At 33.1% G+C, this 27,548-nt stretch overlaps 1 protein-coding gene across 1 annotated transcript in view; it reads left to right on the top strand.

The window, feature by feature from the left end:
• Ammecr1 (AMMECR nuclear protein 1) overlaps positions 1 to 27,548 on the top strand; it is a 121,991-nt gene that overhangs the window by 66,419 nt on the left and 28,024 nt on the right. The gene's annotated exons all lie outside the window — the stretch shown is intronic.

Raw genomic sequence — 27,548 nt, 5'->3', positions numbered from 1 at the left:
GTTTTAAAAATATACTTTTGAAATTTAAGGGAGAACCTAAGAAGAAAGTGATGTCACAGCCTGGCAGCATAATCATTCACATTCACACTTTACAGCAAATTAATGGTAGTGCTTATTTTGTTTCATCTAACATAAGGCTAAAGTAATGAGTACCTCATTATACTTGTTAAGACTTTGTTCTTAATTCTAAACTCAAGCTATCAGGAGTGCCATCAGAATTTTGTTCAAGTTCAGCTTTCTAGAAAATTGTATTCCAAAATTATTTCACATAATAAAATTCCTTAAATAATAAGGTGTTAGTAAAAGAATTTCCTATTTTTGTTCATGTTTTAGTGTGGTTATCTGACACAGCTTTTATGGTTGTAATATGTACAGTGCTCACCCAACCAGAAATTGGTTTTTCCTGATTATTGGTACTTGGGACAAGTTTTAACTTTCATAGATACAATAGAAATTATAGTATTTTGTTCTATATACTTAGTAAAGCTGTTAGGCCACTGTTAGGAAAATAAAATAATCACCACTTTGCTGCAGGATTGTTATGAAATATTCATTATTTTACTGTAGAATTGAATAAATACAGGCTTATTGTACCAGCTAATAAAATACTATAACTGAATTAAGTAATTTCACATTTGAAGGTATGTAGTAGTTTACAGTTACGCGTTTTTTCTCATACTGTAGTGAAACTCAGGGAAAAAAAAACAATGTTTTAGATGGGTAACATTTATTTTTAACTTTTCTCATGTGTTGGAAATGGGGTGTTTGCAATCGATTAAATAACATACAGGCTGTAATGGGTCAAAATGCATATCCTGGAAATAACCACAACTTTTCAAAGAGAGTATAAATGCTAGCCTAGGTATGTTAGAATTTGTTTGACGTGGAATGCAGTGGACTCATTCTTCAGCAAATTCTGCCAGTGACTGTCTTATTGGGTTAGATAAATATGAAATTACTCATCTAATAAATAATGATAGGAAATTTATTGTGTACTTCCCAAAGGGGAAAAATTGTTCTGATGGGTACTGGATTCTTGGCATTGCCTAAAGAAAGAATTGTATGGCCAAGTAACATTCTGAAATATGGATTAAAATATGCAAACAGCTATGTTCATTGCAGAACTACTCAGAACCTGTTATGTTAGTAGTGTTGTGAATCCCTAGTACTGTAGATATAGAATGCAGTGTTTTCCTGACATCAGTCTATTTGACTACAGTTCCCTCTTTTTTCTCTTACTCCAGTCTTATGTCATTAGTGTTCCAAGGAATACATTTTTGGAACCACAGGTCTGTTATTAAGTTTGGAGTTTACTTCATGTTTGTGTAGTAAAAATACATATATTCGATACCATAGAAACCCTTTATGCTTTCTAGGGAAATAGTGGCAGAAATCTCATTATCAAATAACATGTACTTTAGAAATCTTTAGTAGTAATAACTGGTAGCAGTATGGTTTTGTTAAAAAAAAATTCTCTTGCCTACATTGATAAGAAGTGATAAGACTATCTAACTTTTCTGGATCTGTGAATTTATCCTTTAGGATATCTGCCAGAATTACAGTATTTTTTTCTAACAGTAGTGAATTGTTCAAATAGCCAAACTTGGAAATTTGCCTACATTTGTATACTTTGTTATCCTTATTGTCTGTGACTCCTTCTACTTAGTTTTCAACTGTTTTTTTTTTCATTTCCTATACAACTTCCTTAAATTGTACATAGCACATTGAAGAGGAATGTGTATATACACACACTTTCATACACATACCTAGCTTTACTCTTTATTTTTGTTTGGTTTCATATCACTTTAAAAGGATATTAAAAGTCAAGACATGAACAAAATAAAGTGAATGTTATAAAATATAATTTGTCTTTCATAGATTTATTTTTTAGTTACAATCTGTGGGTTCATTTTAAGACATTTCAGTATAAAATTTTTCACTTCAACATTGAACTTATTTCTATGTTAGTTGCTATGACTATTTTTAAATGCTAGCATTAAATAATTCATTTTATGTCAAACATTGATGAGTTTTATCTGCACAGTTCTCACAATACCATTAAATAGACTCAATTGTAAAATGAAGAAACTGAGATTAAATAAATTAAGTAATTTACTCACTCATACCTCTAAATAGTGGTAGAACCAGGATTCAGTCCTGGACCCTGTGACTACAGAGTTCATGTTCTTCACTGCTATGTATCACAACATTGTCACAGTCAAGCTGTATGCTCTCCCTAATTGAAACATTGTGTTACTTTAGACTGAGATAAGACTTTATAAATAGTAAGGCAAAATAGAAAAATTCGTATAATGTATGTTTTGTAGCCTCATCATGAAAATAGTAAGCTTGGAAGTGGATTATTATAAATTTGATGAAGCATGGGCCAATAATTGTTCACAAATTCTACTTAGGAGTTACAAGTGAAATTTTAGAACATTAGTTAAAATTGAAAAAATCCATATTTGGTAATATAATTCAGCATAGCCTAGATTAGTCAGAACAAAGTTGATTTGGATTAATACTGTATAACAGGATAATGCTTATTATAAAAATAACTTCTATATGATATGTAATTATATTTTTTTACTGTGTAGCCTAGACTTCAAGAGGAATATAGATCTTCTGAACATAACAATTGGTGATTCTTGGAGTCTAGTCTTCCCTTCATAAAACCTATAATACACAACATGAATAAATTGAATCAAATAAACTTAGGAGGTTGAGAGTTTAAAAGATGAAGAAAAGCAAAACAAAAAACCATGAAATTAAAGACTCTCTAGGTTCAAGTGTTTTTTAGTAATATTAGGATATTATGTTACTCCTTTTCTTAATCTGTGATTAGATGAACTAATATTTAGTTTTCAGAATTTTACTCTACTGTTCTAGACATTTCTAAATGTATAGCTAGTTCTATGGCCTTAAGCACATTCATACTGCTATACAGCCATCACCATCATCCATCTCCAGAACTTTGGCATCTTCTTCAACTGAATCTCTATGACTATTAAATAAAGAATACCCTGTTCAACTTTCCTAGCCCCTGACAACCACCATTCTACTTTCTGTCTTTATGAATTGGACTACTCCAAGTCTGTATTTGTCATTATATAATTCTTATCTCATGTAGCATAATGTTTTCAAGCCTCATCCCTAAGGTAGTATGTGTCAATTTCTTTCCTTTTTGAAGGCTACACAGTAGCCACGGGGTGAGGAAGAGAGGAGGAAGCAAGGAGATCCAGATTGAGATTGAGATTGAGAGTTTGCTTATTCACTTATCCATCTGTGGACTCCTCAGTGACTCCTGTGTGTGTGTGTGTGTAATACAGAAATAGAAAGGGAGAGACAGGGAAAGAAAGAAATTGCACATTGCAGATGCTGCCTTTCTAGTAGGTTGTTGGAGTTACTGAAAATAGCTAACAAACCTAATTTGTTACTTTCCAAGGTCCTAACTCTGTTGAGTACTTCTAAATGATTAAGTACATTGTAAACTGAATATGATTTTATATTATAGAGACATAATTTGGCATTTTTTTCTAGAGCTGTATGAATTTAAAACCATTGTAAGCAGCATAATTATATTTGTCCCCTCAGGGTAGACCGTTACTTGCTAATTCGTATCCTTGATTATTTTAGGTAACTACACTTGGCTCATTTTGAATAATTAGATCAAACAAGTTCTTCCTTTCTCTCATATGATACTAATTCTTATGGTAGCATCACCCAGATTGATTTTTCTTATGAAAAGAAAAGCTGTGTATGAGTCATTTCTGACTGTATCTTACTGGCATGGAAGCTTATTTCAAGATGGTAAAGACAGACTATTTATGGCAAGTGTTAGTGACAGGACTCCTGGTTATAGTGAGCTTTTTTGGGGGAAATAAATTAGATCTATCAGAACCACAAAGCAAAATTAATTAACTTAATTATAGTTAACATTTGATGGCCTTTTACAGAAAGGAGAATGACTTTGGTCCTAAAATATACCTAATTTGATAATTTCATTTTACGGACTACCAAATGAGAAATTTCAGGTTTTTATGTATCAGATTTTATAAGTATTTAAGGTACAAGTCAGAACCTAGATTGTTATGTACTTTTAGTGTTATCCATAGGAAAGCTTATTGAAAATACTTATCTGTAGAAATCTGGTATTTTCATTTTAGTTGCAAACTTAATGCACTACTTAACTCATCTCTGCTAATGTGCAGAGATGTGGCCCAAAAAATGGCTAGCACAATGTGGAAAGACAAAACTGAAATGAGATACCATTCCCAAGTTGAGTAATAGGCAGCTCTTGAATTATAGAAAATTGTCTAGGCCTATATAAATACTGCCACAAGAATTAATTGTAATGTGTTTATCAGATTCTAATTCTGTATCATATCTTTCGGATCTTCAGATTCTCTTCAACTGGAATGCCTCTGCTACTATAAGAGCCACAGGCATAATACCTTTGGGCAGAAAAGGTCATCTATAAAAATCTGAGTGATGCTGAAAATGGGCTTTAAAGATGGCAGGGCCGTTTGTTCTTGAGTTTGGTAGGGAAATTGTAAGAAACTTACTTTCTTAGCATGTGCCTATAATCTATACATGTAGGAGGCTGAAAACCCTCCTTAATCAACTTTAAATGGTTTTTCCTGCAAATCTGACTTACATTTTTTCTTAAGGAGTTTATAATATAATAGAGATAAAAAGTTATAAAAAGATAGTCTTAAATACAACGTGATTTTTTTGCCTAAAAGACAAAGGAGCTGATACTAGATGAACACGTATACTCTACATCTATAATAAAAGCTAAAATATATTTATGAACTTTATCATTTTGTTCACCCCTAGTTTATTGTATATAAAAGCAAAACATTGTATACCACTTTTTGGTTTGTTTTTATCCTACAGGGGGAATAAAGGTCAAAATTACAAGGGCATGTTTAAATTATTATCAGCAAAGTAAACATATACAATAAATGATGGATATTTTGAGAGGTTAGTGACATTTTATGGAGGAAAATGAACTTGTTGCTGGGAGAAAAAGTCCACTGAAATAGACTGTTAAAAGTGCGTGTGCATACACACAAACACATTTAATACATACACAATCTACAAAACCTTGCCTAGAACTGTCAGATTATAGCCTTAATGCTTGAAGAAAGAAGAAAATTAATAGTTTATATTCCACTTTCTTCTTATCCTACAAAGTGAATTTACATTTTTTAGTATAAAAATTTGTATCAACTTCCTTTCCTGAGAATCATTGCCTAAATTAGTCTTCATTTCTTTACACAAAAGACCAAAAAGAATCTGAATTAGGACACAAATTTTGTATGAAGTTTTTCTATTAGATTTAGCCTAGAATTATACTGTAGTCATTTAAAAATATATTTATTTTGTCTGAACATCTACATGATAAACACTCATAAATGTGTGAAGTGTTTTTAATTATTAGGACTTGAATAAAAACGAAAATAGATTTTTGTGTTAGTGTTTTGGGAGAATAAGCTGGTTATACTAATGTAAACTCAAATTAACTATTACTGTCTAGAATATTGTACAAATAATATGTTTTACCACTTCTGGTGGACAATGTTGCTGGTAATTGTAAATATGGAAAACATATTGCAGAGAAAAGAGCTCTAATTTTTGTTGATATCCAGTATGCAAGGTACACTGTTCAGAATGTTTAAAATATAAAAGTGAGAATATATTTGTATATTTTGGGGTTTTTTTTTAGGGTCTCACTGTGTAGTTCAGGCTGATCATGAACTAAATAGCTCAGGCTGCCCTCAAACTTATAGCAATCCTCCTGCCTCAGATTCTTACTATTTGGATTCATAAAGTACACTTAGTATTTGTCTTATGTTCAGAAAACTCATTTTTAGGCCACTGTGTTATCTCTTGCATAGTGGGCCATCTTCATACTGTAGGGTGAACTTGTTTTCCTGCTTGGCTCTGCAAAGCCTGCTTCCTTCCTACCTTCAATAAATTTTTAAATAAAACTATTAAAAATAAAAAAGAAAGCTTAGTTTTATTAATTTTACAATCTTAGCTCAATAATTATCCTGTGAATGTAAATATGAAAACTATCAGCTCATCATTCAAAGTATTTTAGCATGTTATCTTCATTTTTAACCCCTATTTAAAAAATTTAATCATTCAAGTGCTTAGAAAAGGCCATAAAAATAAATCCTTCAGAAGCTTTAATTGTAAAGAATCACTCAGTATTCAGTTCCCTGTTGCTATCTATATAGAACTTCCTTCAGGATTGCATTATATCTTCCAGAAATCTGATTCAAAAGGTTCCAACGATAGCTATTTCACTGGGAATGACAGTGAAGAGAACCTTTTTTGAGTACTTCAGTTGCTTTTAACCTAAAGCATTCTCCTGAGATAACCTTTTGTTGCCTAGTTCTGTAGAAATAAGTAGTCTAAGGAAGCATTCATAAAATGAAATAAATAGAGCTTTGATGTATGAAAAGTAGTAATCAACTCTGCACTGCTTGATAGATTTATGGGTTCAATCCCCATTTGGGCCAGTTTTCTTTGTTTTGCTATATACCAGAATGTACTGTAGACCCAAATGGGCTGATACAGTGGGCCTGAAAGTGTGTGACTGAGTACTGAAAGCAAGCTGCAGCATCATCTCAGCATTCGAAGCCTGCTATATTTGGAGAACCCCAAATTGAGCTTTCTCATAAATAACTGATAATAGTTGAATAATCATTGCCTTGAATCTATAAAAATTAGAATATTTAAAATGTTAATTTATTTTCAAAAGCTCTCTAAAGAGAACCAGAGTGATAGTGGGTAAAAACCTCTTTGGAATAGAAGTAGAAACAAGAAAACACTTTGTGTTTCAACAGGCTTGTAAAGGATGAAGCCAAGAGGAGATTTCTGGTGGAAACCTAGCCTCAGAGCACCCTGAAGGAATCGCTTATAATTTCCCATTCCTGAGTTTCTACTCTCTGATAAAGAGTTGTAGCTAGGAATGAGAGTGAGCGAGGACAATACTAGATTTCAGCTAAAGCAGCTCTTCAATATTTCAGCGATAAAAGGATGATTGTTAAATTATAGGTTAGTAAATATGTTTCACAAAAAATAATCAACCTTTTTAAAACTTTGTTCTCTAAAAGGCTGCATTTTAAAATTCTCATCTGTGATATACTGAGATATTCCTTTGCCTCATGTATCAGCTTACCCAAGTGGGTCTGCTGTCTAAGAGAATACACCCTTCTATGCTTTTGCATCTTCTGCTTCACAGATTTTATTATAATATTCAAAGCAGCACACTGACTATGTTAACCAACATGGGCACAACCCTTAAGTTCTGCCCAGATGGTATTAATCCTTATATTTGTGACAAAAACCTTGCTTTGTCTACCCTTTTTGTCTAGAGTAAAAGCAAAAATCATTACAAAATGTGTATTTCACATAGAGTAGATTAATGTTCTACAATGCCACCCTATTGTGTTTGCCCCTGCCTCTCTCCTCATATTCTACCATTTTTTTGTGATCTCAATTCACTCATTTGGATTTAGTCATGCTAGCTTCTTTGTTTTCTTTTGAACACACCAAGTGTGATTCCTTCCTCAGGGCCTTTGCAAATTCTATTTTCTCTACTTGGAACAGTCTCTCAGATATCCATCACTCCAAGATGACCATTATCTTGGCTCCTTCACTTCCTTCAGATTTCTATTCAAATGTCTTATAACATTACAATGATGCAGCCATTTTTGTATGTAATACTTGCTTTCTAATTTTACATAAGGTTTGTTGTTGTTGTTGTTGTTGTTTTTGGTGCTGGGGATTGAACTCATGACCTTGCACTTCCCAGGCAGGCGCTTATGCCACAGAACTAAATCCCCAGTTTTTACATAAGGTTGTTTTGGTACTGGGGATTGAACTTCTGACCTCATGCTTGCCAGACAAGCTCTTATGCCACTGAGCTAAATCCCTGGCCCCTACATAACATTTTTTGGTACTTACTTTTTAAGTCCAGAGGCAGTAGAAATAACATGGGATTTAGAATCAGCCATACCTGGTATCTACTGCTGGAACCCCTAATTCTTAGCTTTATGATCTTTAAAAAGCTAATGAATTTTTACTGAGTGTTGGTTTTCTCATCTTTAAAATAGGCCTGATGTCAATGTGATAGGTTTGTTGCGAGAATACATATATATGGTATTGACATATATTTCTACTTCAGAAAGGATCTAAGAAGTAAGAGTAGCCAAGAAATGAAATTTAAAGTATTCACAATTTCAATTGTTCTTTTTCTTGGACACACGTAGAGTTAAGACATTTTAATAATATGAAAAGAAACAAGCATTATCAGAAGATAAATCAGTGATTCTACAATCCATCATCACCTTGCTTCTGTTTATATAACCCTTTTTAAAATGCAAACATATTTAAAATTGACTGTGAACATAATGGTGTCAGTTGATATTTCTGGTTGGTTCTACCCTCCATGTATCTCTTGAATCCATTCCTTCTTTTCCAGTCTCACTGCCACCCTCCAAGCCCAGGTTCTCATTCTGGTTTACTGGTTTACCTACTTCTCTTCTTTTACATAACTCAACAGAGTTATCTTTGTTGCTATAAATTTGTGTCATTCTCCAGTTTAAAGGAGCTATTATTACTCCCAGTAACCATAGAGCAAGGCCCATTCTTCTTGAGAAGTGTGGTATATGAGGCCCTAACCTCATAATCCATACATGCACAATCATTCATCACTTTCTCAATATATTCTTTCATGGCTCTCTGGCTTTGAACACTTTTTTCCTCTGCATCCATGCCTCACCCAATTTCCACCCGCCGAGTCACCTTCTACTCATCCTTCAAGACTCAGCTTGTTTGTTACTTCTATTATGAAATTTCCTTGATACTCCCCAGCAAAATTGGTCAGTCTCTGTATTCCCATAGCACTTAGCCAAGTTTCTATTATGACATTTAACCCACTGGATTATAATTATTAACTTTATATGCTCATCTCTTCCTTTTGAAATTGTTCTCACCAATAGTTTACCTAGCTACTTCAAAGCAAATAAACAAAAACCAGACTCATTGCTTTGTGGCAGTTTTACTTGATCCCAGCAGCCATTCCTGTTCTCTTCCCTGTCTTCTTGTGTCAGCTTTGTGACCTTTTCTTTGCTACCAGTATACTTGAGCCATTAAGAGTTGCTGATGCTGATGATAGAGAGGTAGTTTAAGGCCATTTGGAGTTAGACTGAGCCAGATCTCTTGTTATTCTGTCTACAAGTGATTGAAGAAACACAACATGAATTGATGCTCACCATGGAACCACAGAAATAGAAGTCATCTTGTTCACCCCATTAAATATTTGAGTCTGCCTTAAGATCTCCCAAGAAATGAGAATCTGCCTTCTATGTGATTACCTCTGTTGATTTGAAACTCAATACCAGTTAAGTACTCATTTCATTTTCAAACACTTTGAAACTCACTGCTAGGACTCCACTTATCACATAGTGTTAGCTGAAATGCCAGAAGTCAAAGATTGCCTGTAGTTAGCACTTTATTCTTTATAGAAAGCCACATTAACCAGCAGTGGTTAAACTTGCCCTCTGAATAATGGCTGAGTCTTTAGAAGTTTAGGAGTGTTAAGCTGTACAGGTTGAAAATTGACTTCTATCCACTCACCCATAGCAATTGTGACTGATCCTGTATTATTGAAACTTTTGAAGCTGCTGGCATCAAAACTTCTCTCGCTGCCTGCTTTAGACTTTGGGAGTTGTCTGGGTCATGGAACCTGGAGATTCTGAGAGCCAGCTCTGTACTAGATCTTTTGGTTGCCCCCAACAATTTATGCTATGATATTGGAACTAGAAACAGAACACAGGTCTCCTTACACTGCTGAGGCTGTCAATACATTTTCCACAGTAGAAAGTATCCATAAAGTATATAAATTTATTTATTTTAGTTTTATATTAAGAAGCATACAGTTTCAAGGAATTCTGTAATTAAATAATCACTGCATAATATAAAGACTCTAAAGTTACTGCCTCGGGTCAAGTTTTTGGCATGTTTCCATAAGATGAACAAAACCCTTAGAGGTTTTCAAAATCAAAAGAGCAGGAGTAACAATGTATTACAGAAGCTCAAAGAAAAACTTAAAATATTCTTACCTTAGGTTTTCTTGTTTCGAAATATTATTTAGTAATACAATCTAATGATAATAATAACTTCAATTTTGTGAATGTATGTGTGTGTATGTGTGTATTGGAATTGTCTTTAGTATTTTATGTAATTTTCCTCATTTAATCTTTTCAAGAACTGTGTGAGGTTGAAAGTATTTTACTTTTATTATTTGGGGAAAAACCAGGGCTTGGAGAGGTTAAATAACTTGCCTAGTGGCATCTAATATATGATAGCATCTGATTTTGAACCTGATTCTGTCTTAAACTCCAAAACCTGTGTTCCCAACTACAGTGCTATTCTGTTCTCCAATAACATCAGTAGCCCTTCCTTGATGAAAATTTCTTATAGACATTTACTTTATTAACTCAACTAATATCCTTTAGTCTCAGCTCACAGAAAAAAATTTTTGAGTAAGCTTTTATATCATTTAGTTACTCAGTTTCTTAACTTGATTTTCTAAAAATTTACTTCCACATCTCCAGTCCATATTTTGTTTCATTCAACTTCTATTTTGTTTTCTTTTAGAATTCTAAGACAATGTATTTGTCAATGTGCCTTATTTTTTCACAGCTATCCTCCCAGTTCAGTTTGGAATTCAGAACTTCTGTAGCCCCACCAGAATTTATAGTATGTCATGCACGTGGCATAAGCTTTGATTTCTTTCTGTAAAGCACTTATAATTAACACTAGCAAATTTACATGAAATACTAGTGTGACTGTTAGATTCTAGGAAGACATAAAACTCTGAAATCTACTATATAACCATTGGAGGGCTTGGAGAAGGATTGACCATAAAAGAATGTGAATAAAAGTCCTAGCTCTGATTAAAGAAACTCTAGCTCTACTTAAAGAAACAAATTCCAAATTTCTAGGTAATTTAGACCAAATACATTGCCTTAATTGTATTTTTACAATTTGAAGTTCCTTAGGACTATTTTCTATAAAATAAGAGCTATATGAACAAAGGTCAAATATATCTATGATAGTTTTCTCTTAGAAATAAAAAGACAGGGGAGAAGATTTGTCTCTGGTTCAAGCACTTGCGTGATAAGTGTGAGGTTGTGAGTTCAATCCCCAGTACAAAAGAAAAGAAAAGAAACAAACAAACGGACAAATAAAACGGTAACTTCAAGAAGGAATTGTAGTTGGGCATGGTGGCACATGCTTGTAATGTACACATTTGGGGGACTGAGGCAGGATGACCCATGAGTTTGAGACCAGCCTGGGCTACAATGTGATTTCAAGGCCAGCCTGAACTATATAGTGAGACCTTGTCTAAACAAATAAAAAAGAAGAAATTACATATATGTGTTTAGAAACTATGCTTATTTTATCATTAGATTTACTTAGATGTCATACAGCAGTGGGGTTTAAAAAAATATCCAGACTCTCTTTTATAGGAAAACTTAGAGTTCTGAGTATTAAAAGGTAAAGAAGATTTTTTAAATATGTACAGATTTATGATTGCATAGTCTTAAAATTTCGAGGTTAAAAGTAATGAAAGCTGTAGAAGCATATTATTGTTTGTCTTGTCTTGTTTACCCCTGATTCTTTCAAAAAATTGTCTCTAAGTCTGTTGTCAACACAGACACCTTAAAATTTGATGGCAAAACACTTTTTAATTTTTACATATATATTGCTTGTTACTTATAATAAAATTAACAGCCTATTAATTGAGATATTATCTATGTCATTTGACATTGTCCATGTGTTTCTTAATAAGATTTCAAAGATTTTTGCTTTTTTTCTTGGTTTTTTAAAACTTTTGTTAATACATGTTTGCCTTACATAACAATTACATTTATGGTAGAGGATGTACATGTATATAACACATTTTGATTTCCTTCTTTTTTTGAGACATGGTCTTGCTATGTAGTCCATAGGCAAGGATACCCTTCATTCCCCCTCTCCCACACCCACATTTATTTTTCTAGCATCAGATTTATCTGTTTATATAATAAGACCTTATATAGTTCATTATCATGTGTACAGATTGAAAACCAGACTAATATGCCAAAGAACATATAAAATATGTACTAAGTCAAGGTACACTTTTAGATACATTTTCTGTACTGGATTACTCCACTTTGAGTTAAGACTAAGAAAACCTCCCAGAAAGAAAACTAAAAGTTTTCAAAGCATATGAATTAGTAAATGTTCATAGATTTACACTTTGACACTGCAGGTTTCATTTTTGTTTCCCAGAGGACTTAAGAGTTTATCCCAAACTCCCCAGATTTACTTCTTTTTCCCTTTGTAGTCTCATAACATACAGCTGGTACCACTGTGGTAGTCACCACTTTACCTTGTCTTGTTAGTTTCTTCCATGCCTGACTGTTTATGTTGTAATTCCTTGAGGAAGTAAGCTAAATTTTTCATATCTCTGCATCCCCTAAGTAACTGAAGGAGGTTAAACGTCGATCAAAACAAGTATTTGAATAAGAGTCAGCTCCCTTAGTATACTAAAATATTTGTCTGCAAGATGGGTAAGGTAATTAAAAAGTGCTGAGAACCATAAGATAAATAAGAAATGAAGAATGAAACATCTCTGAAAATGTAAGTCGTAAGAAAATAAATTATTTGTTAAAAAATGACTTACTTTCATTTTTAGTGATTTATTTCTTATGTAAGAAATAGCTATAATTGATTTTCTATTTATAATTTTAAGTCAATGAAAATTGTACTCATTACTTTATAGTTGTATTAGTCATTTAATAAGGGAACTGATGGTACTAGGGATTAAACGATCACTTGATTCTTAAGGGAGCTTTAGGTAGACAAAATGTTTAGATATTATAGGTGCAATTAATAATGTATACTATTATAGAAGTGAGGCAATTGAAATGTAAGTTTAAAATATGCTCCAATGGAAAACCTGTATATAATAATTCTACAAATGAGATGACTGAGAAATAGAAACAGCCTGAAGAAAATAAATAAGGATGCAATTTGACATCTTGTTTATTATCTGTAACATATAATGGCAATTTAACTAGCATTTTTAATAGAAGATGCCATAAGGCTGCTGACTAGAATTGTTTCATAAAAGACCTTTTATTCTCAATAGCTCTATTGCCCATATATTTTTAAATGCCCCATAAAAGATAGCTGGTAATTTCTGTGAAGTTTTGTTTATAGTTCCTGGTCCTACAAATGTTGTTTCAGTGCATGATGGCTTTTCAGAAGTTCTTTTTCTATGATGGTTGAACACTGGGGGAGCTAAGGTTTCAAGTGAGTAATTCCAAGTCATGGCTTCACATTGTGCCATTTATTAATATCTAATGAATTATGTTTGATTCTACTGATGGATTAAACCACTTAGAGAAGCTACTATGATGCAGAAATGAATTCAATGAATAAAACAGTATCTCGCATCTTTTTCCTATGAAAGAATAGTTGGGCTAAGAACTGGCCCATTGTACTTAGCAAGTTCCAAAAAGTCCATTTGAGATGCAGCCTCTAAGGACTTCTGTCTTCAGTCAATAATGTAGCAATATTGATTTCCAAATAGATCCTCCCCTGTTTGAGCTTGACTTTCTTTGTCATTCCCCATGCAGTAAATACCACACATAAGTTTCTGTGTAGTGATTAAACAGTTTGGAGATTAAATTCAATGCTTAATATAGTAAAGTTCCCTTACAATGGGAAAAAAGTATTTTTGATTTGCACCCAATAGGAATATATTTTGACAAAACATCTGGTACTAAAAGGTTGTGAATGCAGAACATTTGATGGGGCTGTAGAAGGAGAAGGGATTTACTGTGCTCAACAGTTGCCTTAGTCAGGCTACTTCCAAATTGTAATTTTTTTAAACTTGGAAATTAAAAAATGAGATCAACTCTGGGATCAGATCTACTCAGCCCTTCTGTGGGAGATATCCAAATCCAGCTGCAGCAATGAGCAGTGACTGATTCAGAACTAATGTACTCTACTCAGTATCTGCTAGTTTTCATTAATATGCATAATATTGCCCTCTTTGTATTCTGGATTTAAAAAAAAGCTTTTGTGACTTATTGGTTGAAATTGTACAGCTGGATCTACTGTAAAAGGTTTTTTCATTGACATTATGTTACTACAGATTTCAATGTTCTTGCTGTTCTCCTTATTTTCTTAATAAGGTAATTCAAACTTAGAATAGTTACTGTAGTTCCACAGCTTGATTGAAAGATGCATTCAGTGTTTCACCAAATGCACAGCAATTATAACAATGCAGCTGTAGTAAGAGATAGAATTTATTGTATGTCTTGACAGCCTCGCTTCTCAGTTACAGCAGACTGGAATAAGGTTTATTCATTTCAATTACACATTTACTGAGCACTTGACTCTAAATTACTGAGCCAGGTATTATGGCACTATAAAGAGTATGTATCTTCAAGGAGCTGATAGTCTTGTAAAGGGAATTAGTATGTATACCAAAGAACCGTAAGGAAAAACATAACACATGCTATCTTAGATGCAGAAATAATGCCACTGTAAGTAGAAGTTAGCTATGCTTGGATAGATTGAGGTAGATTTTACAGAAATGACATTTAAATTGGATAGATTAGGGAAGAATTTACAGAACTGACATTTGAGCTGAACCTCTGTGGGCATCTAAGATTCATTTTCGACATTCAAAATTGGGGATATGGAAAGGCTATGCATTTTACATCCCCGTAACATCCTAAGCCTAATGTAAAGAAACAGTATATGTTGTTTTGTGGAATACTGTAAATAACCCTACATGACTTGGGCTGTAGTGGGGACAGTAGGAGGAAAATGATAGACTAGAACTAGGTTTTTTTCAACAGGCGTTGAGTTGCCTTTGATAGATTGTCAGCAGAAGACTAACATTATTTGGTATAAGCCAAGTTTCTTGTATATAAGGTGGAATGGAAAGGACACAGATTGGAAACAAAAGAGGATAATTTTTAATGTTTCAAATGAGAGATACTACAAGCCTGAAGTAGGTTAGTAGCACAAGGGATATAAAGAGGTGTGTAATGGAGACAAGGAAGTAACTGAACCAGATGAGACCGTATGTGGGAAGTAAGGTAAAGGGAGGAGCAGAAGATGACTCTAAAGGCTCTTTTGTACATGAAGTGAAGGAGAATGACACCATTAAAATAATAGGCAACACAGGAATAAGGGAATATTTGACACATTGTAAAAGAGTTGTTTGTAATGTCAGAGTAATTGTGAGTCTTAGATTTCTTTTGTGCTGAATTTGAAGACTTTATTAAAATATTTCAGGGTATGATAGTAAGAATAGGACATACTACTTAATATTATTTTATAAATACATTATTTTAAAATGTAGTAAGGTATATAGATGGGAGAGACCTCTGATATTTTTTCTTAGTCTATATAACAAGCAGAGCTTTGAAAATAATAATTTTCATATGCTACCACTTGCTTGCAGAAACATTGCTATTGTGTGTCATTTGCCAAAGTACAATGGAACCCTTAAAATACCTTTTTCTAACAAAAAATACATTTTGTGGATGACAAATCTATAAAGAAATAATTTTTTTAAAAAAATTAGCTGGTTACTATGAAATTTAAATATTTGTACTTATTACTTATGCATGTCTGGGTTTCAAGGCTGAATTAAAATGGATTCCAGGCTTCCTTAAAGGTAAACAACATACTTGTTGATTTGTCTAGTACAATAGCATCTAAATTTGATTACAGTAAAAGTACCTTCTATTGCCTCTATTTTTCAATACTTTTTTATAATTTGTTCTCATTTGGGAAACCTTCCCGATGTTTTGTGAATATGATTTCAACTTATAAGACTTGTTTTATATTATAACTGAGGAATGTCTGTGAAACTCAGACCAGATGTAATTCTACCCAAAGTGTTCTATGCAATGGGTGGAAGAATGCCCTTTAACACCTTAGCTTCCTTTATTTACTTAGATTCTCAAAACTGCAGAGACGGAGAGGAAGGGATTTTCATGGAGACTGTAAGACTTCCTCCAGTGTTACATTAACAACAACAAACCGTTTTTTAGCAATCAGCTAGTTACTAAGTTTTGAGCATCAGTCATATAGTGGACTTAAAATGAATAGCTATGGGTAGTACCATAGAACAGTGTAAATGATTCCTTAAGTACAGATTTTGCCTCATATTTTCTGAAAAGAAGAAAATCCCTGAAATTTAGTAAAAGTAGCAGGGTTCTTACTACTACAGTGTCTAAAAGAACCAATTTCAAATATCTAATTTCAGATACTTAATTTTAACCTATCATGATAGTATTGAGTAGTAAAATAACTTTAGACAAGTGAGGAGTCCAAATTTGTATGATTACATTTATTTAGTTTTATGCAGATAATGATTATGACTTTTATACTGTTCTAAGGAAAAACACCCCAATAGAACACATGTAAACTGCTTTACTTTACCCAGCTGGTTTGTGCCCTCTGTTAGCTGACTACCTTCAGTATTTTCCCAAGCCAATTTAGAAAGCAAAATTCTCTTAAAGGAATAACAAGCTTATGATGTCCAGTTATAGATGATTTTTGGACTCTGGGCATTCTTGTTTCTCTTTAGTAACAGGATGATATCAAGATAACACAGAAGATTAACTCAGTGCATAAAGAGACTTACATTTGGGGGAGGGGCTTTTTAATGACTTTCTTGTCCAAAACCATTTTGAAAAGTTTTTCCCCTTGAAAATTTACTGGGTAACATTTCACTTTTATTGGAACATTGACTTATGATTATTTTATTCAGTATTCTTGTATAGCCTTTCAAAACGATACCTACCAATTTTAGTGTCCCAAATTCTCTTAAGCAAACACATTTGGTGGTTCTAGTATTTTCAGTTTCCATAGAAACAAGAAATCTTGGAACCATTTTTTTTTTATTTTACTGCTCTGACCTACGTTACATACATGAAAAAAAGAGTCATCACTTCAAACCAAGCAAAATTAGTAAGGCGTCCTTGATATGCTAATTCAGGGTGCCTTGTGATTAAGGAAATCTGTATAAATCTTAGAGCTTAAAGTATAATTAGAATGGCTGTGATGAGGTAACTAAGCCTACAAGCTATACTTGTAGAGGGAGTGGTTATGGAGAGTTTGATAACTGCCCTGTGCTAGAGAAGTGAGAGCCAGTATGGATGTGTCAGGTATAGCAACCACCAGAAATGCTTCCTTTTGACAGTGGTATTACTTTGTTGCACTTCACTTAATATTTATTTCATAATGACTAGATATTTAGTAATTAACTGATAGTTTTCCAAAGAATTTTACTTGTTGCTTTGGCTTTTTATTTGTTGCTTTGGGTTTTTATTTGTTTTAGCTTGGAAATATATAACTGGGGTTGTTGTAAGCCATTTTTAACACTTCCCCCTCCTTTATGACTATATGTATCCTAAGATACTATGAATTTCTTGAATCAGACAGTGAGTAGTTAAATTCCATCAAGAGGCTTGACTTGTATTTGTGTCCATTATAGCCGTATGTTGGTACTCCACTACTTTGAAACTTACCAGATTTAGTACTTGACACATTTGGACATGGACATTTTGTCCTGGTACCTGTCATTTGTTTGGTACTCAACACATAAGCTAGACCTTGTTGCTACACACTGCCTTGTGACTTGCTACCCTTTCCAGCCTAAACAATTTTTTTGATACTTGTATCTGGTACTTTTTATACCTCCTGAAACCAATTAAGTGAATATTAGTGATCTACCATAAGACTTAAACTTAGAGTTCTTTGTCATAGCAGACAAGTATCTAGCAACACCAAAATGGAAATAAAAGCTCTCAAATTCAAAATAATTGGTAGTCCAGTATAATCAGTAAATAATGAGTGACATATTTGTTTTAAAAATAATTTTTGCTTGTTTAGTGAAACAGGTAACTCAAAGTGGGCCTTAAGTCTTCTACAGAGATCTACTTTTTTAACATACACAAAATATTCATAATCATGATGCTGTAATTTCATAAATGGTTAACTCCCAGTTCTGGAAAATAATTTTCCCTCTTTAAACAAGTCCTATATTTTCATTACAGTCTTAATTACAAAATTGATTGGCTTAGCAGACCCTTCTTTTCCAGACGTTTTAAAGGAAACCTTCAGCCGAGATCTGTGTGAATTAGCACAAATTTTGAAATAGTGGAACCCAAATTAATGAGGTTATATTGTATTATGAAGACTTTCTTTTCCATCACTGATAATTATTTCCAAGAAAGTTAAGTCCATAGAAAATATTCACTCAGTTTTCTTAAAATTACTTAGTAAAGTCTAAGAAGTGGTTTTTAGTTACACGGGTTTACATGGTAAGGATGTAGCTAGGGCAAAGGAAATAAGGTATTTATAATATAGTCTCTTAGATTGCTGGAGTATACGCAAGGAGAGCATTTTAAAGAAATATTATTTTTTGTAAAAAGCAAACCAGACCTTAGTTAGAATTTTAAAATCTATGTAATTAAAGGAATGTGTGCTGGTGTATATTAATGTTTGAAGCCCCATCACTGTGGTAATTTGTAAGAACCTATCAGTTGACAAACATTCTCATGGTCCCACCAGATATGCATCCTTTCCACCTATCTTCCCCAGAGGCAGCCTTCTCTCTAGAGAATTCTGCTTGCTTCAGAGGCTAGATTTTCATTGTTTCTTTTTTTTCCCTTGGATGCTTACTAACCTGAAATTCTACAGAGAACAGAAAGACTAGCCATAAGATGTTGTAAAGGATTTTTAAAATTTGTCAATTAATATCTGATTTAGCCCTATGTCCTTTAGAGACACTGTGACTTGTTTTATTTTTTGTTTTGTTTTGTTTTGGTTTTCTGTGCTTGTCTTTTGTGTCTTAGGATTGTTCCTATTCATAAAATGACCCTTTATAAGAATATATGAAAAGCATAAAATAGACTAGTAATATGGGTCTATCTATATTTGAAATTATGACAAAATAGTAATGATAGCGCCAAAAATATAGGAAACCATTGAGTTCCTTCAAAATGCAAAGCATCTGTGTTTCCCGAAGGAGGAAAAGACCTATGAAATCAGAGCAACTCAAGGCCTGTATCATGGAAAATTATTTTCTATTCATAGCAGTCTCTGTGTTTTAGAAAAATTTTGCTAAACTGTACTGTAACATCAATGTATAGTTACCTAACTAAAAAAGACCAGTTACCTGCTTCTAAATGAACAGCATTTACAGTTTTTAAGTTCATGAATGAAAAATATTCATAAAATACAAGAAGAATTATATAGGGGAACATTGACCATTCAATAAAATATAATCAGTGGAGTCATTTGATGTTTATTATACTAACAAATATTTATTAAATAAGAAACTACCTTATATTCTTTCATTCATTCATTAAATATTAACTTACTAGCTACTCAACACTAGCTACTGAGTATACAGTGGTGAGAAAAAATGAGCAAAGTCAATAGTCTCATTGAATTTATGATCTAGTAAAGTTATATACACAAGAGTATAAATAAGTTAATTTTTCATTAGGGTTACTATAGGATTTCCTTAAGCTATTAAATTTTCTACAGATGGATTATTATCCATAAAAGTTAAGAACTAGCAAGGCCTTATAAATTTAGACATCTTACTTTTTTCCTTTTTAATATCTAAAATGTGAAATACCTTATAAGATTTATAGTCATTATTAGGTGCTTTGAGTAGCTCACATGAATGCTAGTCATGTTATAGAAGCGTAGTAAAACGTCCACTCATCATATAATGATCCAAACTAAAATAATTCCATGAAATAATGTGTTCGACAAGATTTAATCATTGGCCCTGGATACATAATTTTTGGCACATGGCAGACACTCAGTATGTATTTGCTAAAAAAAATTAACTCATTTTCATAAATATTCCATTCCATCAGGGATCATTAGGACTGCCACTTCTTCATAGTAAGTTTTGCTGCTATGGGAGATAGAGTTATTGTCACATGATTATAGTTTAAATTGAATGGCTTTTGTCCATTGCATTTTCCATCCTCAAATGATGTTGTTTCTTTTCAGTATATATTGTGTTTTTCTTAATATGTACCATGTAACAGAACTAGCACTTGTCATTTCAGCAGCAAATTGTGAAGCTTTTCCAATGTACTTTATTACCCCATGTGCTTGTCTCATGGAAAAAAATGAACTAAGACCCTTTTCACTGAGCAAGCAAAGCAATTTTTAGTGATAATAAAATAGAAAACAAGTAAAATTTTTGTTTGGTTTTGAAATTATATTTCTGAGATATTACCAAACAAGTTATAAAGAGTTAAAAATGTCCTCTTCTGGTTTAGGGGCTTATTTTAAATATATTTGTTAAAAATATAAAATGTGTTCCACGTTAAGAGATTGAAAAGTATATTGGATTAAAGTCTGAGAGCTTTAGCAGTACATGAAGAATCACCCTTTTCTCTTGCCCTGAATGTACACATGGTGTTGTGCTACTTATTTACTTGAAAATAAGCACTGAGGTTATCTTGCCCTGACTTACAGTTTGACATATTTGTACACATATAATCAGAACATACACTGGATTTCACAATAGAGACAGATTCTCTAATTTAGTGTCTGGTAAAAGGGAATTGAATACCTTATTTTAAAAATGTGTAACTTTTTAGTAGAATGATCCTTCATGTTGCTCAGTAACTAAGAAGAAAGAATGGCACAGAATTCATAAACCACAAGGTAAGAAAGAACAAAGAAGTAGCACAGTGAAATAGGGAGGGAGAGAAAGAGAGACATACATACAGACAGACAGACAGACAGACAGACACGCTCTACTAGGAGTAAGAATCTCTGAGAAGGCGTGGATCAGGAATGCAATAAGGGCAGTAGTTAAGATTGCCATCCCCCCCATTCAATGTTAGTGCTTTGCTAGTCCCTCAACCTTATCTGCTCAGTTTCTAGGTTTTTCTTGGCTTTAGCATGCTAACAAGTGTCAGGTGCCTGACAGTGTTTAATACTGAGCAGCTCACTCTTTCATTGTTCTAGCAATTCCCTGCTGCCCTGGGCATTATTTTCCTCTTTGCTTCTTGAATATCCGCTCTGGAGTATTATTAGATTAGGACAGAGATGGTCAAGAAATGTGTGGAAGAATAATGAAAAAATGGGTTTGGCAAGAACAAGGAAGTCAGAGGATGTAGCATATAGTCACAGCTTTGTTACTCAGTAATTGTGTGACTTCAGGCATATGATGTTAAATGGCAAATGATAGTGCAGACTAGATGATCTCTAAGCACTTATAGCTCTGACATTTGGTTGACCCTATGACTATAATAGGCCTTGTTCTCGGAAAACATCTGTGAAGAACATAGCTTTGCTTCTTGTGGCTCTTTGAGGTTCAACTAGGATAAAGGATGTGAAGATAGTTTGGAAGCCCTATGAAGGAGCACAGAAAGTGGATATAATATGAGTAGTTAAATGTTACTTTGCCCTAAAGATATCATGTAATGATGAAAATTAAAAATAGTTCCTTTGAAGTGGATATTGAGCAAATTACAAAAGCCTTAAAAAGTTTTGTAGTTCTATTCATTGTAGAGAGAAATAGGCCATTTAAAGGTACTTGGGTCAGGGAATTGATTAAATAAACACTGCCTACTATGCTGGTTAAGCAACTAGGAAAGGAAGGTAGTTTCTTCCTAATTCCTTATTTTTCTAAAGGTTATGCTAAATGTCCTCAAAGAAATAGGCAACAACAGTGATATATGTGCACCTATGTTTACAACAGCACAACTTGTAATAGTCAAATCTTGGAAACAACTCCAATGCCCATCAACTGAAGAATAGATAAAAAAGATGAGATTTTTTTATAATGGAATACTGTTCTGCTATAAAGAAGGATAAACTCGAGGCTTTAATAGGTAAATGGATGAAAGTAGAGACCATACTCATAAGTGAAATAAATCAAACTTGCATGTGTAAATATTGTATTGTCTCTCTAGTGTAAGAAACTGAAAAAGTAAATAAGAAAACTGCTCAAAAAATGGGACAACTGAGATGGTTGAAAGGACAAAAAAAGGAAGGGAAAAGAAAAAAAAAATATATATATATACACACATACACACACAAAACAGCTAAGATAGTTATACTACTGATTACATTTAGTTCATTAAAAAAAGTTTGTACTTGTATTGTTTGATCAGTTATACATGTCTATATCTTGTAATTTGAACAATGAATTGGAAGATAGTAATACATAATCTGTTAACCATTGTTATTCCTATTATCTTGTTTTGAAAATTTGTATCATTTTTTCTCTTTAAAATAAAAGAAAGAAAAGAAATGGACAATGGGTAGTATTCTGTTCTACTCCCTGAAGGCTAAAAGAGACCGTGGAAACCTGTACAGAAGGGAAAGGGTCATCTTGACCCAGTGGCAGAGAGTATGAAGACAAGGCTGCCTCGCAGGCTGACATGTTAGACTTGTCTTGTGCCCCACGAGTAGTAGTGCAGGTGACGATTATGTGCCTTTGTCTTAGCGATCATTTATCTCTTCTACTGTCTCCCACCCCACATTTTTTCATTGGACCTTCCTTACCTTTCAAGGTAAAAAGAGGAAAGAAAAGAGAAAAACAATTGGAAAGCGGAGCTTGGTAGAGAAAGGAAATTAAATATGAAAAGCATTGCATGTTTACTGTAATGAAGGATAGTTGCATCTCTCAGCCTATCCACCCACATTCCTCCCTCTCTCCCACCCTCAATTAAGAGAGTTTACAGTTTCCTTTTACCTCACCTTTAAGATTGACTTCACTATTTCCCTTAGTTACCTTAGTTTCCAGTGACTTATGAGAACTTCAGACAAGCCACAGTAAGAAGCAATGTGCTGTCTCACCAGATTCATACTACCTAGGACTGGCAATAATTTTAGAAAGGATGATAAGCCAATAGATAAGACAACCCACTCCAATATGCCATATAAATTAAAGTAACAGTAAGTGTTTTACAGTTTAAAGACTTCAGTGTATAGATTTTATTACTATGGAAGGAGGGAAGGAATAAAATTATATGGTGCTGTGGTGAATCTAAGAAAACTTACTTGGGTTGGAAAATCAAAGTTAAAAATTGGAACCAGGCCCCAACAGCCTAGATTTGTCCAAATCCTAGTACTTTGGTAACTCTATTATGATGTCCGGCAGATTACAATTCAAATTGTGGAAAGACTTCAGAATAAGGGAAGGCTTAAGTATACCACTAATAGGGCTTGTTACCTTTAGATAAAACAGATTTTCAGTGGCAGCAGCTCTGAATCACTAAAATCAAAATAGAGAAGCAACACAAAAAAGCTCACTAAAAGGCTACCATTTATCAGAATCTGCTCACACTCATCTGTAAAACTTTCAGTTAAACTTCATAAAAGGAGGCATTAACTTGGGAAAAATTCCTAAAAATGATTAAATGTGCATATATTTCTGTTTATTTGACATTCTGAAAATGATGCTATGATAAGAGAATGGACTTTTAGAAGCAGGCAGTGTTTGCTTAAATATCAGCTCTCTTAACCTATTTTATTGCCTTTGGAAAATTGCTTAATTTCATTGAGTATTACTGAACCTCCATTTTCTTCATCTTACAAAACAGGATTATTTTGAAGACTAAACAAGATGATACATGTTTAGCACTTGACTCTCAGTAAGTTCTCAACAGTTATTGGGTCTTTGATATTTAAATCTGCTTTTGCTCATTATGTCATGTCCCACATATATTAGGACCCATCTTCTAGACGTTAATCAAGAGGAGTCTCCAAAGAGAGATGTACCCGGATGAGCCACATGGGGTGGGAAGAGAACGGTATTAGAAATTCTATTTAGGATCATTTTATTAAAGATGTAACAAAGCATTCAAACTCCACTAATATGTAACATTTGGATTGACCTGGGAACTCCATTTGGTCCATTTTGGAGGGTCACTATTACATTCAGTAAATGAAAGACCCTGAGAAAAGTGTGAGATCTTCATTTGGTAGTGGTTGTTTGGTGAGGGTGGATAGCAACACACACATTCTTTTCACTTATTGTCAATATACTACAGTGTGTTTTTTAGCTTACATGTGCCCGGGCAAATAGTACTAGAGTCATAGTTCCTAGTGGTATTATCTTCAACCTGTAGTTTCTTTGCAGGAAATCTTCTAAAGCTATTTGACCATTGTGAGTAGATTACCTAAAACTAGGTAAACTGATGTATGCAGAATGGTCAAATGACTCAAGAAGATTCCTGCAAAGGAAAAATGGGTTGATGATAAAAGTAAAAAAGCAGGCATAAGGATCAGCTTGAATTTTGCATCCTAGGTGCTATATTTATTGGTAGGGAACTATTGTTATACCTTAGAGACTTGCCTTTAATGACCATAGGGAAGTAATACTCATTTAGAGTTGTAGAAGAAGTATCGAAATTCCAAGTTAGTTTAAGTAGTAGTTTATCAGTTTTATAGAATCTTAAGTTTGAGGACATAATGGGAAGATCCCTTGGAAATTTGAAAGTCTGTGTCATTGTTTTTGTGTAACAGTCTCTTGAAGGTAGAAACAAACTCACATTTTCAGATTTCCCAAGATGCAAATTTTTAGTGGCCATACTATAATTTGTTTTTCAAATGCACAATGTTTTTCTTTCCAATATCATATGAGCCCTGGTCTTATCATGTACAGTAATGAATGACTCAGTCTTAAAGAAGAACCTGAGTCATAAGGAGAAAATTAAATTTTATTCATATATTTTACAGAATCTTCATAGAAAAATACAACAAGATAATTTCTAGTAGTTCATTTCTAAAAACAGGATGAGTAAGTCTAGAAACTCCACAGGGAAAACATTCTGTGGCCATTATATTCAAGGAAGTGAGAAATGTTTGAAATGTACACCTTTAGCCATCTGTTTATGTGACTTGTATTTTCCAGTTTTAATTCTACTCTACTAAATCAAATTCACAACTGTCCCTTTAATTTAAACAGGAATGACATGTAGCCTAGGAGGGCAATTCTGATGACAGTGCTCTGGTCATTATAGCATATAGCCCAAAGACTATTTATCTCTCCTGTTGGGCAGCTGTGGCTTTGTCATAAGGAATAAGAACTTTTAAGAATTCAACATTATAGCAGTTTAAAACTGTAAGTTAATCAGAAGGCAGTAGGTGACAACACTCTTGAAGGCTAAGTGAATCTCACAGGATCAGGGCCAAATAATGTATTAGCCTTTATTTCTCTCTCCTTCTTACTCTTCATTTCTCCTCTCTTCTTTTCTTTCTTTATCCCTTTTTTATTTTTTCTATTTTAGTTCTTTCTAGGTGTGCCCTGTTTTATACTTTCTTTGCCTCCAAAATCCTTTCTCTACTTGTTTTGTTTTCCTCTTCATCTTTATTTCTTTTTTTAAAATTTTATTTATTTATTTATTTTTATCAGTACCAGGGATCGGACTCATGACTGCCTGCTTGCAAGGCATGCGCTTATGCTGCTGAGCTAAATCCCCAGCCCCTTTATTTCTTCTTTTTTAGCAAAACAATTATTAAGGATTTTTAATAGCTACTTTTAAAACTGTCATAAAACAACTTAATTTGTAAAATCTAACCATTCTGTAGACAAAACAATATTATCTTACTAAAAATAAGAACAACCTTAAATTTTCTGCCTTTCTAACAATCATTTTAAAACCAACTCTTCAAGAAAAAAAAGTTAAATTTCATAAAAATTAAAAAATTTTTACAATTGTGAGATATATATCAGTTCAGTTCAAGAAGCGTTCATTGTGTGTGCCTTTGATAAGCCAGCTAGTACAAGAGGTACTAAAAGATATAGAAAAGAGTGTTTAAGGGAATTTATAAGTCAATTGCTTATCGTAGTTTTATTTTTATTTTGACTACTGAATTTTATATAAAGTATAACAAAACATTTCTTTTTAAAAATGAAACTGCAGTCACTCCTTTGGCATCCTTATTTCATTATATATTGCTCCTTTTCTTTCCCTCCTTTCTACCTTTTTTCTTTTTGTTTCAAGCTTTAGTTCTTTTCTTGAATCCTGATGAATTACCTATCATATCACATTAAAAATAATTAAAATTAATAAACATTAATGTTCATTAAGCAGCAAGCAGGTTATATTTATAATTGAAGAGAAAATATTTTCCAATTAAGTAACATTGTACAGATGGCCTACAAGTGAAAAATTTCCCTGGAGTCACAGCCTTCACTAAAATAAGATTCTCCTCCCTTCTTCCCGAACTGTAATTGTGCGTTTTGCTGTTCCTCTCTACCCTTCGGTTCAGTGAATAGTCACAGTATTTGCATTTCACTCTGTGTCCATTATTTCTTGAATTTGCAGAAACTAAAATTGCCACTTAATGTTTTTTTTCACATGTGGGTTTAGGATTTGTGTATTGTAAGACTCTGAGGTTCAAACATGTCTTTCATGAATTCTGTTTCAGATGCTTTAATAGGGAATGGCAAAATAGGTAATTTTCTGGTGGTTGAAACCTCTCATGAGGAAAATTTTTTATTTAAACTAATGCATACTTCATTTGCTTCTCTTTACCTATCCAAACAGCAGATTTTACATTTTGGATTTAATTACTTCTTTGTCCTGAAAAAGGACTGCATGAAATAGGAAGCCCCTCTCAGTTTGATAACTTGTCACTGGTTAACTAAGGTCATCACTGTTTTATAAAGCAATAACCAGTGATTATTTATAACCAGTGATTGAATGACTATACAGATTCACTTATATCATTACTGTCACATGCTACATTGCTTATGATAAGCCTGGTAATATTTAAGGTATTGCCTCTTCTGGGCTATTTTTTTTTTTTCTTTTTAGCACAGTTTCTAGGTGCTGTCACAAACCTTAATTGTTTGATAGGTAAATTCTTAATTCTTTTTTCAAAATGTTCATTTCCATTAAAATGCTATTTAACATTAGACATTAACTTTGACAGATGTTAAGACTGCATCTCAATTAGGTAAAATGGATTCTTGGGAAGGCACCAATTTGAATTGGGTTGAATTTGGTTTGTGAACTGCACTGTTGTTTAAACTTTGCCTGGTTTAAACAAGAGGCATGATAGAGCAGCACACTTGTTATGAACATAAGTGTTCTTGTTTGTTACTTCCCTAGTAATCTTTAAACTTTAGAAAATGCCTTCCTATTCTAGCAAAGACAATTTAATATTAATTTGCTACAAGAGTCTCTTAACATTTTTTTAGACTGCCTGGAATTTATATTGGCAGCTAAGAGTACTACTTTAGTATAAAATGATTTCTATGCACAATCATAATATTTTAAAATCCTGATTATTCCTGTGGATTTCCAATAGACAAGAAATCTAGTTCTGTTTACCCTTCAGCTATTGAATTATTGTTTATCGTCTTTACACAGAGACACTGCAGGTGTGAGATCAGAATTTCAAAATAAGGTAAACATTTATTTTAAAATTAAAACCATGATCAT

The sequence above is a fragment of the Cavia porcellus genome, unplaced genomic scaffold (genome assembly GCF_034190915.1).
Source record: "Cavia porcellus strain 051 isolate PalLab524CR breed Dunkin Hartley unplaced genomic scaffold, mCavPor4.1 scaffold_3, whole genome shotgun sequence".
Taxonomy (NCBI): Eukaryota; Metazoa; Chordata; class Mammalia; order Rodentia; family Caviidae; genus Cavia; species Cavia porcellus.
The sequence above is the reverse complement of the archived record's forward strand: the minus strand, read 5'-3'. Positions and strand labels throughout refer to the sequence as shown.